General features: G+C 34.5%; 1 protein-coding gene across 1 annotated transcript in view; it reads left to right on the top strand.

Moving 5' to 3' along the window:
- The window catches only part of CNTN5 (contactin 5), a 1287027-nt gene that overhangs the window by 1041688 nt on the left and 226900 nt on the right, over positions 1-18439 (top strand). The gene's annotated exons all lie outside the window — the stretch shown is intronic.

Genomic DNA, 18439 nt, shown 5'->3' with positions numbered 1-18439 from the left:
AAAATATTATCCTTCATTATGTTAAAATAATGTTGCATATGTTGTTTTAGAGTTTTGTTTTTCATTTGACCTATAAAGATAAGGAGTTTATGTTTTGTTTTATGTTTGGATCTCAGTAAACATATAGCTAAAATAATTTGTCAGCATTAGGGATCCATTTAAACAATTCTTTAAGTAATTTTGGAATATTTTGAAATATTTGAAACATTTCTTTAGAATATATATATTTTTCCCACTCAAGTCTGAGAAACAGTTTTAAATTGCTTGTCTCTGATAAAATAATTTATGAATGATTGGATTCCTTTTAGGCCCAAGGATCTATGCTGCCTGGAAAAGGTGATCACCTAGAATTGACATGTCATAATGGACATTTTGCTTTGGAAAAAAAAATTCTCTTTCTTAGTGGGGGTGAGGTTGGAGATCAAATCACAAACTGTGAGACTGGTGTTGCATTTGGTTGAATAGATTATGGTTGAATTGAATATTTTTGGATTGTTGCTTAGAAATACCAAAATAAAATAAAAAAAAAAAAACCCAAAACAAAAACCAGACACAGATCTTTCATTAAAGCAGAAGAAAATGAATTTGTCATATACTAGTAAGAACACGTAATTTACATTGCTTGGTTATCATTTTTTCTGAATGTATTAAATTTTTTCATAATATCATCAAAAACTATACGCCACATTAATACAAGCCATTCCATTTGAAATGCATTACTTTGCTTTACATTTGTGGATGGCATGTGAGCCTTATTTTATTTATTTCGGTTCACCATAGAATGTCCCTCATCAACTCTTCATAGACATCACACTGAGTTTAAAAATGTGGCATCTCTTTTGTCGAAGTGAAAGTACTGAGAGAGGAACAGGATTATGTTTTCTATTACAACAAATATAAGCATAATCAACTTCTTATTTTCCAGAAGTTGAAAGGTATAGCTTGTGAATTTTCTATTTTTCTTGCTCCCTTTTCTACTCACTGCTAATCCCTTGAGTTAGTGAGACAAATACCGTTACTTCAAACTCAGATTACTCAATTTTTCCAGATCTAAATACTTTTGGTCAAAGTGCTATTTAGGAAAAAGGCCAAAAGATGTTTTTATTTATTTAAGTAAAAGCAACATTTGGAAACAATTCCTTAACATTGTGTTACCCTGAACGATATGTTTAGGTCTATAAACTGGTTTAATTTGATACCAAGATCAAAGATAATAGTGCATTTTTTTTTGGCCATGCCCTGCCCGGGGGGCATGCAGGATCTTTGTTCCCTGAGCAGGGATCAAACTCGCATTCCCTGCAGTGGAAGCACAAAGTCTTAACCACTGGGATGCCAGGGAAGTCCTAATAGTGCATTTTTTAAATAATTAATTAATTTATTTATTTATTGGCTGCACTGGATCTTCGTTGCTGTGTGCGGGCTTTCTCTAGTTGCTGTGAGTGGGGGCTTACTCTTGGTTGTGGTGTGCAGGCTTCTCATTGCGGTGGCTTCTCTTGTTGTGGAGCAGGGGCTCTAGGTGCACAGGCTTCAGTAGTTGTGGCACGTGGGCTCAATAGTTGTGGCTTGCGGGCTCTAGAGCACAGGCTCAGTCGTTGTGGTGCATGGGCTTAGCTGCTCCGCGGCATGTGGGATCTTTCTGGCCCAGGGCTCCAACCCGTGTCCCCTGCATTGGCAGGGAGATTCTTAACCACTGTGACACCTGGGAAGCCCCCAATAGTGCACTGTTATTCTTAAAAATCGAAAGGCACACTTGCAACATATAATTTTTAGTGATATACAATTTACTACCATATTGGGCAGTCTCAGGTTTCACGAAGAATACAATCTAGTTAAATATATTTTTTAAAAAATGGATGTTCAAATATTAAAATAAGAGGCTAAGATTTAAATAATGATATAAAAATTTCCACAAAGTAGTATAAGAAGACGCACTTAGATATTTGGACAACTGTACATTCTAAAAATATGAATGGAAAAAAAACAAAATTTTAAATGTATATATTATACATTCTTTAAAACAGCATCTCAATTACACATGACAACTTTTTTTCTTATACATATTTTAGATCATTTATCTATGTTATAAAGCACCTCAGCCATTTGTAAGAGCTGTAAATATGTTTAAGTGGAAAAGGAGATGTTAGAAAACTGTTAAGGCTTTGAAAAGTTTGGGTCATATGTATTTCACACTGGGCCTACAGATTAAAATCATGGTTTATTTTGTTGTAATATAAGTCTATTCACCACTTATGTGATCTGCATCAAGTTTATCCTCCACTCATCCAACCTGCAACAGCTGGAAAGAAATGTTAAATGAATAACCTTGCGCTTCATTCACAATCTTCACAGTTATATGGGGTCTTTCCAAATTAAGGATTGAAACAGCAAATGGCAGTTTCACATATGGACAAATAAAGTCTAGTATTACATTGAAGAAAAGGTTTTAAAGTAATAATATATCATAAGAGAAACATTTAAGTATGAGAAACATATCAATTTCAAAGCATAAAATTGTGTCCAGAGCAATAGCATAAAAATATAATGAAAGATTTTAATTGCAGGAAAAAAATGTCACCTAATCATCTGAAAACATGTCAGAAACTCAAAAAGGTGAATTTGAATCTAGCATTAAGTTCAATTTAACTCCAAACTGTAAATGCAATGTTATAACAGCTGGAGGTTAATAGTCATTTGTTTTATCAATAGAGTGTCAAACAATTTATTAGCTTACCCTTATTACTTTCTGCCACATTTTCATGGAATATTCCCAGTTCAGTTTCATTTTGTTTTGGGAGCGATTCTTCAAAACACAGACTTTTTTGAATTTATCTGTTTCACTAAAGAAATATATAAATCATTATCCTAAAGTTTAAAATTTAGTAAGGAATAACTATGTTCTATATAATGACTTTTAGAAGAAATATGATTAACACATAAGTCACCTGATTATATATTACAAAATATTTCATTCATTTGGCCCTAAATGATACATCTAAAGTACATAAGAAAATGGACTATATTAGAGTTTGTGAGATGTCTGTAGTTGTTTGTTGTTTATATTACAGAATGAGTTGTTTATATCAGAAAATGATCAGTATGAACTGCTGCTCAAACATTAAATCATATTATTACTAATAATGACAATGATTACTTATGTCTGTAGCATTTATAATTTACAGAGCATTTTAACATTGTGTGTGGAATCCAGTGTGTAAAATAGGAAGACTATGAATTTTCAACAAGTTACTTAATTTCCTTATAAAATTGGAATCTAAGTGAGTAACCTTGTTGGGTTGTGAGAAATAAATGAAATTTTGTGTGTAAAATACATTGGCTAGTGTATGCATTCAGTAGGTGCTCAATGAATGTTACCGTGGTGATACAGTTCTTGCTGCTGAAATTGACAGTGATGGTGGTGGTGATGATGGTATCATTTGAACCTTTGAATCTTTGAATACTGGACCAATTTTTGTTATCAGTAGTTCTGAAAAACTTTAACACTTTCCTATCCTTTCTCCTGTAATTAAGGGAAAGATACCTGAACTAAGTTATTATCTGACATTAAAGGAGTCTTTTGGGTCTTCCCTGTGATAAATTTGTTAATCTGTGTCCCTGGATTGACATTCTGTGTCCATCAGACCCCAAACCTGCACTTCTTGGCACCTATTCCTCGTGTGGCCCTTCTCATCAACCTTACCAACTCCTGGTTCAACATCATTGGGATAGTTTTTGAAATAGCAGATTGAATAGTTACTTGTTCCATGATCAATATTATAGATATGTGAATATACATATAGATGAATATACATGGAGAGTTAATGGAAATAGAGAGGAAGATTTTTTAACTATTTATTTATTTATTTATATTTCTTTTAAGGAATCTCAAGGTTTTGCCCGACTGCTTTTAAAGATCACCAGCACATATCCACTTAAGTTCCTTTATCAATCATGTCCATTTTCATACTAAAGCTAATTTGCTCCAGGAGTACTAAGACATGAAACTGTCCATGGGGATTTTTCTCCTCTAGTATACTTTCATTCAGAATGTTCTGCTCATCAAACTCATATTAGATTTTCACTTCAGCTCATTATTTCCATTACTTGGCCATTAACTTTTGTTAAAATATAATCACCCAGAGGCACTCCAGCAGTGCACAAATATTAAGCCTTCATTATTCCATGTTCATTTCCTGTACTTTTTGTGGACTAAGATAATTTTGGCTGAAATGAAGAATACATAGTTTTTGGTAAAGGCACAATTGGTTTTGTTTCCTTTCCAACTGCATGTGTATAAACTGTTATTGAAGTGCATAGACTATGCCATATATGTTTTAAAAATTATTCACAGTTATTGGAATGAGTACCAATTTTCATTTCTAGACCAGGGCGGGTGGGAACCAGTTACGAAGATAATAGACTATAATTCAGATGGGTCCTAAAGAAACCCTGCATCCCCAAATATAAAAAGTATCCTATGGAGGGGCAGTATTATAGCATAATATTTCCTTTATGGGACTATATTCTAAGCAAAGTCTTGTCCAAAATCCCTTGTAATAATCCCCTCCTCACCAAAGGAGCTTCAGAACAGCGAAGTTTCCAACTTACTCATTTAACACACACAGAAAATTGCACTTGAAGTGCCCATTAGTTGACTTCTAGTGGGAATTCATGTTGCTTATTAGACAACAATGATCAGGCTCACATACTGACTCACAGACATATGGAAAAATATTTTCTTAGCACAAGCCCTAAAGGACACTGTTACTGAGGGGAAAACAGGGTCTTCTTTCTTTTTCTAACGAAGAAGAAGAATTCATGGGTATAATTAGGGTCTTGTTTCTGTCCCTTTGTTTCCATCTACATGCTGTGTCTGCTAATGAACAAGCTGTTTTGTTGTTTCCTCTGTGACAATGTCTTCTACATATTAAGAACATAAAACAATATAGACCCTAGGTATCTTGCTTTTTTCAGAGTCTAAGAAATTGTATAATGAGGGCAAATGAACATTTATATATCAAGAATATATCAGTTGACTTTCTTTGTAAATTAAAATCTATGCTTTCAAAGGAAATAAAATAATCAAAATAAAGTTATTGATCTAAGGGAAGAGAAGGTTTATATCTGACTTCATAAGATTTAATACCTGTAAATTGCTTACAATATACAATGTGTTATCTATCACTCAAGGATGGTGACTTACTGTTCCTGAGGTCCACCAAGCTTAAGGGGATGAGGAAGAAATGGCCTTATATTCATTGTGGTGGAGTTAGGATGCTGACTTTCTGGTTTCAAAAGCTAACTGCACAAGGCTCTGCCTGATTAACCTTCTCTCTAAAATGTTAACAAAACACTAAAGCGGAAAAAATGCAAAGCAGTAGGAGCATTGGAAATTAACCAATGTAGGTAAGCAAACTTTTGGCCTCTAGGAGGAATCATGCCTTCAAGTAAAAATGGGCTCAATTAATAAATGATCAGGGTTGTTCAAGCCTAGACCCTTGAAACTACAACTAAATCAGGATAAGAAGCCAACAGGGAATCTTCTGCTAACCTCTACTTTATGCCCATACATGTTAAATTCAGAAACTGGGCCTCACTACAGATTGACTTGAATCCCCCGACTGTGTGAAAACCACTTAAAAGGTGGTGAGATGTTTCTCTCCCTACTCCCCCCCATCAACACCAATCCAGGATAAGTTTGGGGATTACGAATCCAGCAGTGGGATGCGAAAAGAAATAAATCTAAGGATTTGAAATGATTCATAAACAATTTTAGTAAAGAGTGATATAAAGGAAAAATAGTGAAATCTATGGATTCTCGAAATTAGAAGGAATACTGGAGTAAGTATTTTCCAGGAGTAAGTTTATCTAGAAACTGAAAACTCTTAAGGATGAGAGGATGGGAAACAACAAACATCTTGCCCAATCTAGGTGAGCTGCATTGGTGCTCTAGTGAACCCTGAACATTTGACTTGGTCTTGGGCAGCTGGCGAGTGTCAAGCTTAGTGTTTGAGGAAGGGACTTAGGCATTGATAGAAATAATGAAGAAAATTTAATGTATGGCATGGTGATTACAGTTAATAATTCTCTGCTGTACACTTAAAGTTTGCTAAGAAAGTAAATCTTAAGTGTTCTCACCACATACACCGAAAATGATAACTGTGGGACATGATGTATGTATTAATTGACTTGATCGTGGCAATCATTTCACAATATATACGTATATTAAATTATCATATAGCACAACCTAAATAAATATAATTTTTATGTCAACCATAAAAAAATAGTGAAGGGAGACAGGGAAACTAAGAACATTACTAATAGACAAAACCAGGCCTCTGAACATGGGAGCCCAAAAGAGTGTAAAGCACAGAGATCTGCAAAGCGTAAAGGCTAGAGTCATAAATATGGGAACAAGATGTCAAAACAAACAAATGTAAAAAGCATAGCTGACAAGAATAGATACAACACAAGTATATAACAATTTTATATCTATGCATATGTAGGGCGCTCTGGAATTGTTCACAGAATATCCCTAAGAGGTGAATTATACGTAATCTTAATTTTGTGCTTTCTGGTACTTTACAAATGGTATATAATTATTATATACTATGTTTCCAATTTATATACTAGTACGGAAAGTTAAGGTATACACTAAAAATTTGTAGAGGAACTTTATTAAAATCACATATATTTCTAATCATATAATTCCAATTGTTTAGATTTGAGCCAAACATATAAAAAAGGTAAGGACATTCTCTCATCCATCCTGTTATAGTTTTTACGATCTTCAAAGAGAGAATCTACTTGGTTTTGAAAACAATTCAAACTGCTTGCTCTAGTCTTTTAGGGATGTATTATAGAAAAATTGATACGATTGGCCCTAGAGATTTAGTCCAATTTGAACAGATCCCTCTCCTATTCTACCATCCTTTCAATCAACCGATCAATTGAACAAACCTTCAATCAACAGAAAATTAGATTTTGATCTAATTTATGCATACATTTAAACATTTTTCCCTGGGTTTCCCTTTTTTTTAAAAAATTTCCCTCCACCCTCCCTCTCTATATAAACTATGCTCTCCCCCATTGTCAGAGGAATCTTCTCAAAGCACAGCTTCGAAGATGTCATCTACCTGCTGAAACTACTGATCCCAATCTTCTACTGCATACAATAGTAATTGATGAGTATATTTGAGGTTCTCTATATTTTTTCCAAAATTATTCATTAATTCATCTAATAAATATTAAGTTGAACTCTACAAAATTTCTAATTTTGTCAGTTAAAAATGAAAGAAGAGCAAGAATTTCATATGGTTTTATGTAATATTTGAAAGTACCTATATGCTATAATGCTTGATGCCAGGAATGGAGTTGTGAATAAAACATAGAGTATACCTACCAAAATGGAGCTGAGAGTCTACACCTGCCTCATTAACTGTTCAACTATCTTTTACTCTCCATGTATCTCTACCCATTTGCTTCCTCCCTCAACCAAAAACAAAAAACAAAAAACACCCTCCAAAGTATTTTATCCTTCATTGCATTGGACTCTCACAATTCCCCAAAACAGGTTCTTCATTTTCTCACCTTGTAAGCGCTACTCAAACTTTTCTCTTTCCTCCTCTTCCTGTAGCCTGCTGATCAACCTCAATAACACTTGAAATCCTAACTCAAAACACAGAACTCTCTTCTTAGGCTTTCTCACCATTGGAAATGCTCAAGCAGATACAATTATCAAGAAGCTGAAGTTAGTAGGAAGTTAGATAAATGATTTAACTCAACTTCTAACTTTTAATTTAATTCCCAATATGTGCCAATTCACAACCCTCTGATTTAGATATTGTCATCTCTGATATACCAATTTTGAAACTTAAAGAGATTAAGTTACTTATTCAAGGTAACTCATCCATCATAAAGCTGAGTTTTGAAATCAAGTCTGATGCTAGTCAATGATCCTGTGATGATCTTAACAGTCAGGTTGTCTAGCAGTGATGCTCATTTCAATCTACATGGAGAAGAGTGATGGAATTCCTTCTTAGTGTCCATGATGTTTTTGATAATTCTGACTCACCTTCATTGTCTATTCTCAAATGCTGCATAACCAACTTCATAGGCAGTTTTCACACACACACACTTGCAAATATTCAGAAAATCCTCCAAATAAAGAACTAAATTTGAATCTAATTTTCCTTCCAACAAAAGCCATAGAGCCAAACTAAAAACCAAGAGACACAGTGGTCAAAATTTCATCTTGCTTTTATTTTTTTCTTTCTACATCTTATGATACGCTAGACCACATAGGTATTGATTGCCTGTCCAGTTATAAGGAATATTATTTGTTCTTTAGTTTCAGTGGCACATTGATCAATTGATCAAATAGTGTAGAAAAAATAATTCTAAAGATGTCGTTATTGCAATGCTTCTGGGCTGTGCTTTAATATTTTTCCCATTGTAGATCTCCCTTATTTTGAGGGATACCCAATGTTTCTAAACTTGGTCTTCCTCAGATAATGAATCATCCCAAACAATTCAAATTTATTGAGTAACAATATACTCACCTCATGACAAATAGTTGAATGGGAGTGGAAGATCAAAAGAATTCTCACATTTTCAAATGATTCCATTTTCAACAGTGTGTTTGAATAATATAACAATGATCATGAATAGTCAAATTAATGGCATCCATTTAAAGACAGAAAACATGCATATAAGAAAGCTTCAAATTATGTGTTCCTAATATTTCCCAAATTAAAGGTCGCAGAAAATCTAAAGGTTTCTCTTCAAAGATCTTCAAACTTTTTTCATGATCTCATGTTTGTTTCATTTCCACTTTTTGAAAAATTGTTAAACATGACAAAAATGCCTCAATTTCCAAGGGAAGGTTCACACTGAGGAAGTCAGTTAATTTAAGAGGCAAATGACAACAAAATAATTCTGGCTCTATTGTGCTATGAACACCTCCAGTTTGTGGCTTTACATCTCTAACTAATTACTAGTTTAGCAAATAGTTCAAATTCTACTTCTAATTATGGTTCACTTACCCCAGTTACTATAAATTGCTGCACAAGTTGCCTGGTTATGCTCTCCACATAGGCACAACTTGAACAAATCATTAATTGCTTAAAGGCTTTTCTTTTCCAAAAGCCCCCCAGACTACAACTTTCAGCTTAATTTGTCCTTAATACAAACAACATCTAAAATACTTGGGAATTCAAGCATCTAAGTGCATGCTACTGACTGATCCTGCTATCTCCCCAAGTGACTCTTCAGTGAATATAAAATAGAGACGAGAGAAGATTCCAAGGATGTTTAGAAAAAAGTATTTTATGACGGACATATTTAGCTTCCTCTGAGAGTTACAGAGTCACTTCTTTTCAGTTTTTGCATAAATCATGATCTAATTTAACTGTGGTTGATTCATAATGGGAATTAGTGGGCTGGTTACAAATTAGGGCATAGACACAATAACCTTGGCAACAGTGAAAAACAACCTGCAGATCATTTCGATAGAAGATAACGTACACACGTTATCATTAGCATGTTTGCTTCTCTTTGCTCAAATAACAGCATTATTTATGAGGTAGGTAGATAGATGGCAGATAGATAGATAGATAGATGATAGATAGATATAAAAATATGATGACAACTGTGTTCTTAGTTGTATCTAGATGTTTCAGGGTACCAATTTATTTTTGTTTTTCTCTCTTTTCAGTTGTAAATAGGAGCTCCACTTCTTTCCCTAATGCCAAATTGCCTAGACACTGCTCTATTTAACTCAATCTATTTCAGTGTGAACAAAACTTTATTCAACATATACCGACTGTAAGACACTATGCCAGTTCATACCAAAACAAGTAAGAGAAAATCTCATCCCTCAAGGTGGCACCTGTTTAAAGGGCAATAAAACAAACTCATAGATAATTATAACACAGGATATTTAAGGTAATAATAACATAGGACTATTAACACAGTTAGGTATTATTAACAGGATAATTAAGATAACAGTAAAAATAACTACCTTTTATTGAGAATTGGCTCTTTTATATAGGCAGTATTTAATATCAATCCTCACAATAAAGTACCATTGGAAGGAACATATAATCAACCTCATTTTAAATAGGGTAATTCAGTCACAGAGAGATTGCCTAAGGTCACACACATAGCAAGTTAGAGTCAGAAAGTCCAATTCTCTTTGGATCCAAATCGTTTCTTGGTGTATTCCATTCTATAAAACAAACAAACAAAAACAAAACTTTTGAAGAATAAGAAAAGGAGAAAATTAAATCTGTATGAAAGATGAGGGAAAACTTGGATGAACTGCCATTTGCAATAGTCCTTAAATAGGATTTGACACATAAAGGTAGAATGTGTGTTAGAGAGAGACTCCAGAATTTGCAACAACATAGTCATGAATCCAGAACACTTTTGTGGAAAGTAAATACTATTCTTTGGTCAAAGAATAGATTATGTGTAAAAATGTAAATAAGCAGGAAAGATTGAATAACTAAGGTCAAATTGAGGAGAACTTGGAAAGGCAAATTGAGTCTGTGCTTAATTTAGTAGCCAAAGCGTAGTCTTTAAAAGATTCAACTCATCTATTTTGGAACATTTACTTTTATTATATAGCTTTTTAAATAAATTAAATTTGTTTTCTGTAACAGGAAAAATATGCTCCAAATATTACACCAATCTTCCCAAAAGAAAAAAAAAACATAAAATGATGACAAATATAAAATATGTAAATAAATGTTATTTAAATGTCTTGATTTTATCAGTGAGCTGACAAAGTCTGGAGGAAATGCTAAACCCAGGATCTGAGCTTACCCTGGAGGTAAAGTCATATGCCAAAGCTGGCTTTTACCTCAAAGGCATTTACTGACCTTGGTTTTTACATGCTGCTGGGTCAAGGAGGAGGACAAAGCCCAGAGCCTGCCCCCTATAAGACTGGCTCACAAATGGCTAACCCTGCAATGTAAAAGTGACTTCAAAATTAATGAACCCACTTGGAAAAATCACAAAGAAAATCATCTGTCTCGTGTCTTAGTTCTGAATGGAGGGAGGAAATCTTTCACTGAGATTTCATAATTACCAGTCAGAAACCCTAAGGTATAGTACCTGGGCAGCCTGAAGAATTCAATGGAAGAATTTAGTTAAGGTCAACCCCAAAATGAATGATTATATTAATCATTAAAAACCTTCATCCCTCCACACACACACAAACTGCAGACCTAGATACTTTTACCTAAAAGTTCTACCAAAGAATAAATGATTCCAATCTTACACAGCTGTTTCATAGTATAGAAAAGAAGGAAAACAACCTAAGTGAAGCTGACAGAGTATGAGAAGTAAAAATACAAACCAATCCCTCTCTTGAGCATAGATGTAAAAATTCTAAACAAAATATTTGCAAATATACAATAGAATCTAAAAAAGATACTACATGACCAAATTGGGTTTACATAGGAAACCAAGTTGATTTAGCACAAGAAAATCAATTTATACAATTTACCACATTAAAGATTAAACAAGAAAAATCATAAGGTCATCTCAATAGAGCAGAGAAAGCATTTGATGAAATACATCTATTTATGATTTTTAAAAATCTCTTAACGCCTTGGGGGAGGTGTGGGGACATTTTAAACCTCTAAAGGTATCAATCAATCAATCAATAAACTAAGGTGGCAAAATATTAGAATCATCCCCTTTGAGATTGAAAAATAGACAAGAGTTTCTGCTATAGCCAAATTCAACATTTTACCAGCCAGCAAGGGAAGAGAAGGAAAAGTATGAGAAATGGGAAGTAAAAACAAAGCTTTCGTTATTGGCAAAAGATTTAATTGTACACCTAGAAAGTTCAAAATAATATATAGAAAAATTATTTTAATTGTTTAGAGGACTTAAATAGGTTTCTCAATACAAAGCAAAACATAAATAAATTTGCATTTCTATACACCAAAACAAAAAGAGTGAGAAATTTACAGTGGCATCAAAGAAGTTACTTCTGGATGGGAGGCCTTAGAATTGTTCAAGGAGGGACAAACAGCATGCTTCTGGAATTAGTAATGTTCTAATTTTAAAATCTATATTTAGTTAAAATATATAATTTATCTATGAATGGTAACTTTTCCAAAAATATAGTACACCCAGGGCCCTGTATTCTAAAAGCTTCTTGCTTATTCCCTCTTTTCTGATGCCAGAGGAGCATTTTAAGTGTCATTTTCTCAAAGGCTTTTTTGAAAGAAACTCCTTTTTAAGATTCCATGCAAGGCAGTTACAGAGACAAGTGGCATGAGTTGAGGATTTTCCCACAGCAATTCAGAAACGTTTTTCACTCTTCATTACTGTGCGCACCAGCAGCATCACTGGACTGAGATTACTAATAACAGTGATTTGCTAAACGCCTATTGTGTACCAAGCTATCTTGCTTTATAGATGCTGTTTCTCTCAAAGGTGTTTTCTGTGTGTTGTGGGATGTATGCATGAACAAGTAGAAATGAAATAAGAGCAGACAATGTGAGAATGCCTGAGTACAGATCTGACTATGATATTGTTTGTGCTTTTTGAGATAAATATGTAAAATGTTTATGGTTTACCTATGATTTTGTTTTTGGTAAAACTGGTTTCTCTGCTGTAATGGATCATTTTGTACACAGCTTTCCCAGCGTATTGGAAAGGCATAGGTTCCAGAACCCTCTGCACAGATGCTCAAGACCCTTATATAAAATAACTTACACAGTCTGCCTTGCATATCTGTGTGTTCCACATCAACCTTCTGTGGATCGATTTTCCAGGAGTGTGCCAGGAGATAGCGAGGGCTGGCTGTATATGCATATAATGAAGCTTTTCTTTTAACATCTACTATAAGATACTGGTTGATTTATATATTTTAAAATTCAATTAAAAAATAAAAAAAGTATTGAAATAGTATTTAGGAAGTCCTTGGCCTCACATTTCATGAGTTCTTAGTAGATAAATTAAACACGAAAAAAATTACTTGTTTACTTGTTGGATGTTTGGTTGCACCCCAATTTTTTCATATATGCATTTTTAATGATCTAATCATTATTGAAAAAAATGAAAGAGAAGTGAACATCATCACTTGCTAGCTGTGTGAACTGAGAAATAATAATTGGTAACATTTATTATGAGCTTACGGTGGGACAGGAATATGTGAAAGCATTACGTATATTAGCTTATTCACTCCCACAAGGTTGGGTTTTGAATCGTACCCATTTTACAGACAAAGAAATTGAGCTATAGAAGTGTGAAATAACTTGACCACAGTCACACAGTTAGTAAGGGCTGGAGGGTCAGTGGAGAGTCAGGCTTCACATTTATAAAACCCAGCCCCACTTTATACTTTTAAGCACTTAATAAATACCATCTTGTATATACTGAGCTTGCCTAACTATCTTTCTGAGTCTCAAGTCTCTCATTAGTAAAGTGAAGCCAATGATAATTAACTCGGAAGATTTTTGTGAGATGCTAAGATTTTGCATATTGTCTATTTTTATTATTGAAATATAGTTGATTTATAATGTGTTAGTTTCAGATGCACAGCAAATTGATTCAGTTTATATATATATGTATATATACGCTATTGAAGTATAGTTGATTTACAATGTTGTGTTAGTTTCAGATGTACAGCAAATTGATTCAGTTTATACACACACACACACACACATATATATATATGTTTTTCTGATTCTTTTCCATTGTAGGTTATTACATGTCATTGAATATAGTTCCCCGTGCTATACAGTAGGTCCTTGTTTATATATTTTACATATAGCAGTGTATATCTGGTAATCTCAAATTCCCAATTTATCCCTTCCCCCTTTTCCCCTTGGTAACCATAAGTTTATTTTCTGTCTGTGATTCTATTTCTGTTTTGTAAAGTTCATTTGTATCATTTTTTAAGGTTCCACGTATAAGTGATATCTTATCATATTTGTCTTTTATTATCTGACTGACTTCACTTAATGTGATAATCTCTAGGTCCAACCATGTTGCTACAAATAGCATTATTTCATTCTTTTTTATGGCTGAGTAATATTCCATTGTGTGTGTGTGTGTGTGTGTGTGTGTGTGTGTGTACACACGTACATGTCACATATTTATCCATTCATCTGTCAACGAGCATTTAAGTTATCTCCATGTCTTGGCTATTGTAAATAGTGCTGCTATGAATAGTGGAGTGCATGTATATTTTCAACTTAGACTTTTCGTCTTTGCCAGATATATGTCCAGGAGTGGGATTACTGGATCATACGGCAGTTCTATTTTTATTTTTTTAAGGACCTTCCATAATGATTTCCATAATGACTGCACCAATTTATATTCCCACCAACAGTGTAGGAAGGTTCCCTTCTGCAACATCCTAACCAACATTTATTATTTGTAGGGTTTTTAATAATGGCCATTCTGACTGGTGTGAAAACACCTCATGGTAGTTTTGATTTGTGTTTCTCTAATAATTAGCAATGATGAGCATCTTTTTGTGTGCCTATTGGCCATCTATGTGTCTTCTTTGGAGAACTGTCTATTTAGGTCTTCCATCCATTTTGTTTTTCTATTTATTTATTTATTTATTTATTTATTTATTTATTTATTGGCTGCGTTGGGTCTTTGTTGCTGCACACGGGCTTTCTCTAGTTGCAGCAAGCGGGGGCTAGTCTTCATTGTAGTACACAGGCTCCTCATTTTGGTGGCTTCTTTTGTTGCAGAGCACAGGCAAGCTTCGGTAGTTGCGGCACATGTCCTCAATAGTTGTGGCTCATGGGTTCTAGAGCAAAGACTCAATAGTTGTGGCTCATGGGCTCTAGAGCAAAGACTCAATAGTTGTGGTGCATGGGCTTTGTTATTCTGTGGCATGTGGGATCTTCCCAGAGCAGGGATCAAACCCATGTCTCCTGCATTAGCACACAGATTCTTAACCACTGCACCACCTAGGAAGTCCCCTTCTGCCCATTTTTTGATTGGATTTTTTGGTTTTATGATATTGAGCTGTATGAACTGTTTGAATATTTTGGAAATTAATCCCTTGTCAATTGCATCATTTGCAAATATTTTCTCCCATTCTGAGGGTTGTCTTTTTGTTTTGTTTATGATTTCCTTTGCTGTGCAAAAGCTTTTAAGTTTAATTAGGTCCCATTTGTTTATTTTTGCTTTTATTGCCATTACTCTAGGAGACAGATCCAAAAAAATATTGCTGCAGTTTATGTCAAAGAGTCTTCTGCCTATGTTTCCCTCTAGGAGTTTTATAGTATTTGGTCTTACATTTAGGTCTTTCATCCATTTTGAGTTTATTTTTGTATATAGTGTTAGAGAATGTTCTAATATCTTCTTTAACATAAAGCTGTTCAGTTTTCCTAACACTACTTATTGAAGAGACGGTCTTTTCTCCATTGTATATTCTTATCCCTTTGTTGTAGCTTAGTTGACCATAGGGTCATGGCTTTGTTTCTGGGCTCTCTATCCTGTTCCATTGATCTGTATGTCTGTTTTGTGCTAGTGCCATAGTGTTTTAATTGCAGTAGCTTTGTAGTATAGTCTGAAGTCAGGGAGCATGATTCCTTCAACTCCATTCTTCTTTCTAAAGATTGTTTTGGCTATCTGTATCTGGGGTCTTTTGTGTCTCCATACTAATTTAAAAATTTTTTATTCTAGTTCTATGAAAAATGCCATTGGTAATTTGATAGGGATTGCCTTGAATCTGCAGATTGCCTTGGGTAGTATAGTCATTTTAAAAATATTGATTCTTTCAATCCAAGAATGTGGTGTATCTTTCCATTTGTTTGTTTCATCTTCAATTTCTTTCATTAGTATCTTACAGTTTTTCAGAGTACAGGTCTTTTGCCTCTTTAGGTAGATTTATTCTTAGGTATTTTATTCTTTTTGTTGCAATAGGAAATGGGATTATTTCCTTAATTTCTCTGAGAGTTCATTGTTAGTGTATAGAAATGCAACGGATTTCTGTATATTAATTTTGTATCCTGCAACATTACTGAATTCATTGATAAGCTCTAGTAGTTTTCTGGTAGAATTTTTAGGATTTTCTATGTATAGTAACATGTCATCTGCAAACAGTGACCATTTTAATTCTTCCTTTCCAATTTGGATTCCTTTTATTTGTTTTTCTTCTTAAACAATGTCTAGCACTGGAAGATTCTCAGTAAATAGCAACCATCTGCCTTACTGTCAATACCATTAACAACAGCAATAATGGTCATTTTAGGGAGGGCAGGCATTATCCTTAGCTGCTAGGAAGGAGTGAGTCCTCACATTTTATCTTTGAATCTCATCTTTAAAAATAGGAGTGAAAATGGATTCATTTATTTTGTCTTTAATTTATCACCTATTTTTCATTTACTTCTGTGCTCAATCTTTAATCATTTCATGCCACAGAAATAAAATCTTTTGAACTGCTCAAAGTAGTTTTATCTTCCCAGCTACACACATAATCCACACTACGTTGTCTAGCCTGTCCTCTCAAAAGCCTCTGAACTGGCTTCTCTTTATCCACCTTTGTCCTAGCATTCTCTACCCAGCAGCCAGAGTTTTCATTTAAAACATAAGTTGAATCATGTCAGTTTATTTTTTGAAACTTTCCAATGCCCCCTCCTCTATTTAGAATAAAATTAAAACTTTATGCCATGTCATGTGAGACCCTATATGAGCCAACTGCTGCCTTCTTCTTTCTCCTCATCCCATTACTCCCTTTTCTCTTACTCAAAAATGTCCAGCTCCACTGTCCTTCTTCCTGGTCTGTGTCTGTACTACTCATTCCAGCCTCAGGGTAAGGCACATCCTGTTTCCTCAGTTTGAAACACTGTTGCACCAGCATGTTAGCACTGTTGTCTCCTTCTGGATATCTAAGTCTTTGGTTGAATGTTACCTTCTCAGAGGCATTCTTCACCCTCTATCTGTATTAGAACCTCCATCTCAAATTATCTCTCTCATTTCACCTTATCTTGTGCTCTTCAAATCACTTACTACATTCTGAAATACTCTTGTTTGTTTATATTTTACGTGCTCAATAGTTATCTGTCTCCCTCCCTGGAATAGAATCTCTGGGAGGCAGGGGCTGTGTTGGTTTTTTGGTTTTTTTTTTTTAATTTATATATTTGGTTGCTCTGAGTCTTAGCTGCAGCAGATGGGCTCCTTAGGTGTGGCATGTGAACCCTTAGTTGCAGCATGCATGTGGGATCTAGTTCCCTGAGCAGGGATTGAGCCTGGACGCCTGCATTGGGAGCACAGAGTCTTAACTGCTGCACTACCAGGGAAGTCCCCTGTGTTGATCTTTTATTCAATAACCTCAGAGTCTAGAATGGTGCTCTGCATAGTGTAGAAACTAATCAATAACTTTAAATAAATCTTTTGGAACAACACAGGTGCCCAAATCCTGTGCAGTTTTACCATTTGTTTCTCCATGACCCAGCCTCTTAAATGTGAGTGAAGATGGTAATATTTCAAGCTAAATTATTAAGGGTATTATGAGAATTAGAGAGGAGACAGCATCATATAACACTCTGAATGTCTTTGAAGAAAGATATAATAAAGGAAGTGATAGTATTATGACTATTATTTTATTCACATAAAGATCTGAGGCTTCTTTCTTATATGGTAAAATTAAAATAGTGTGGAATTAAATTAGGAAGTTGTAAGAAAAAGGGTCAATTCCCTTTGTTTATTTAATTTAAGAAAATTAACTAAATGGAGCTGGGTTTCCAAGATAGCTTCTTTTCTGATAGTTTAAAATCTGATTCTCTAGTCAACCCAGTTTTCATGACGATCACTGAATTAAAAGTAGCAACCATGAGGTGTGAGCTTTCTCATCTGTACCTCATTTACCCAGTGAAGCATCTGCAAAGCCTCTGTGGGTGGTTTAAATGCTAATATTCAGTAAAGTAGTCTTGGAAGCAAACCCCCAGCTGTATTTAAGGCCTGCATTTTCCTGGTGAATGTGTCTCTAGGGGTGTACCTTTCCAGTGCCCAGACTTTTAAGCACCATCCATATTAAGCACAAATCAGAACACTTTTCACAAACCACTTAATGCTGTTTAAAACCCACAAGTAAATCATCTTAACTAAACACTTTGATATAGCTTTGCTCTCCAAACTGTCCTTATCTGGTTTTAAACACTATTATAAAATTGTTTTAAAAATTTAGAGGGTGGCATACCACATTAGAGCTGTTATATCTATATAAATCATGTGTGTGGAATAGGACTGCGTTTTTCCCCCATACTGAGACCAGCGCTTAAAATTTTATGTTATTGTCCTCTGTGTGTGTATGTGTGTGCTGGGAGAAGGGGACAGGGGGCCAGTATGCACGCATGCACCTGTGCATCAGATTTTAGTGCACTGATTTCCAACTTCTTTTCTCTGGAAGTTGGTGGGGCCCCTATGCTTAGTATGAACTGAAACAAAATGTGTT

This window comes from Hippopotamus amphibius, chromosome 9 (assembly GCF_030028045.1).
Source record: "Hippopotamus amphibius kiboko isolate mHipAmp2 chromosome 9, mHipAmp2.hap2, whole genome shotgun sequence".
NCBI lineage: Eukaryota > Metazoa > Chordata > Mammalia > Artiodactyla > Hippopotamidae > Hippopotamus > Hippopotamus amphibius.
The sequence above is the reverse complement of the archived record's forward strand: the minus strand, read 5'-3'. Positions and strand labels throughout refer to the sequence as shown.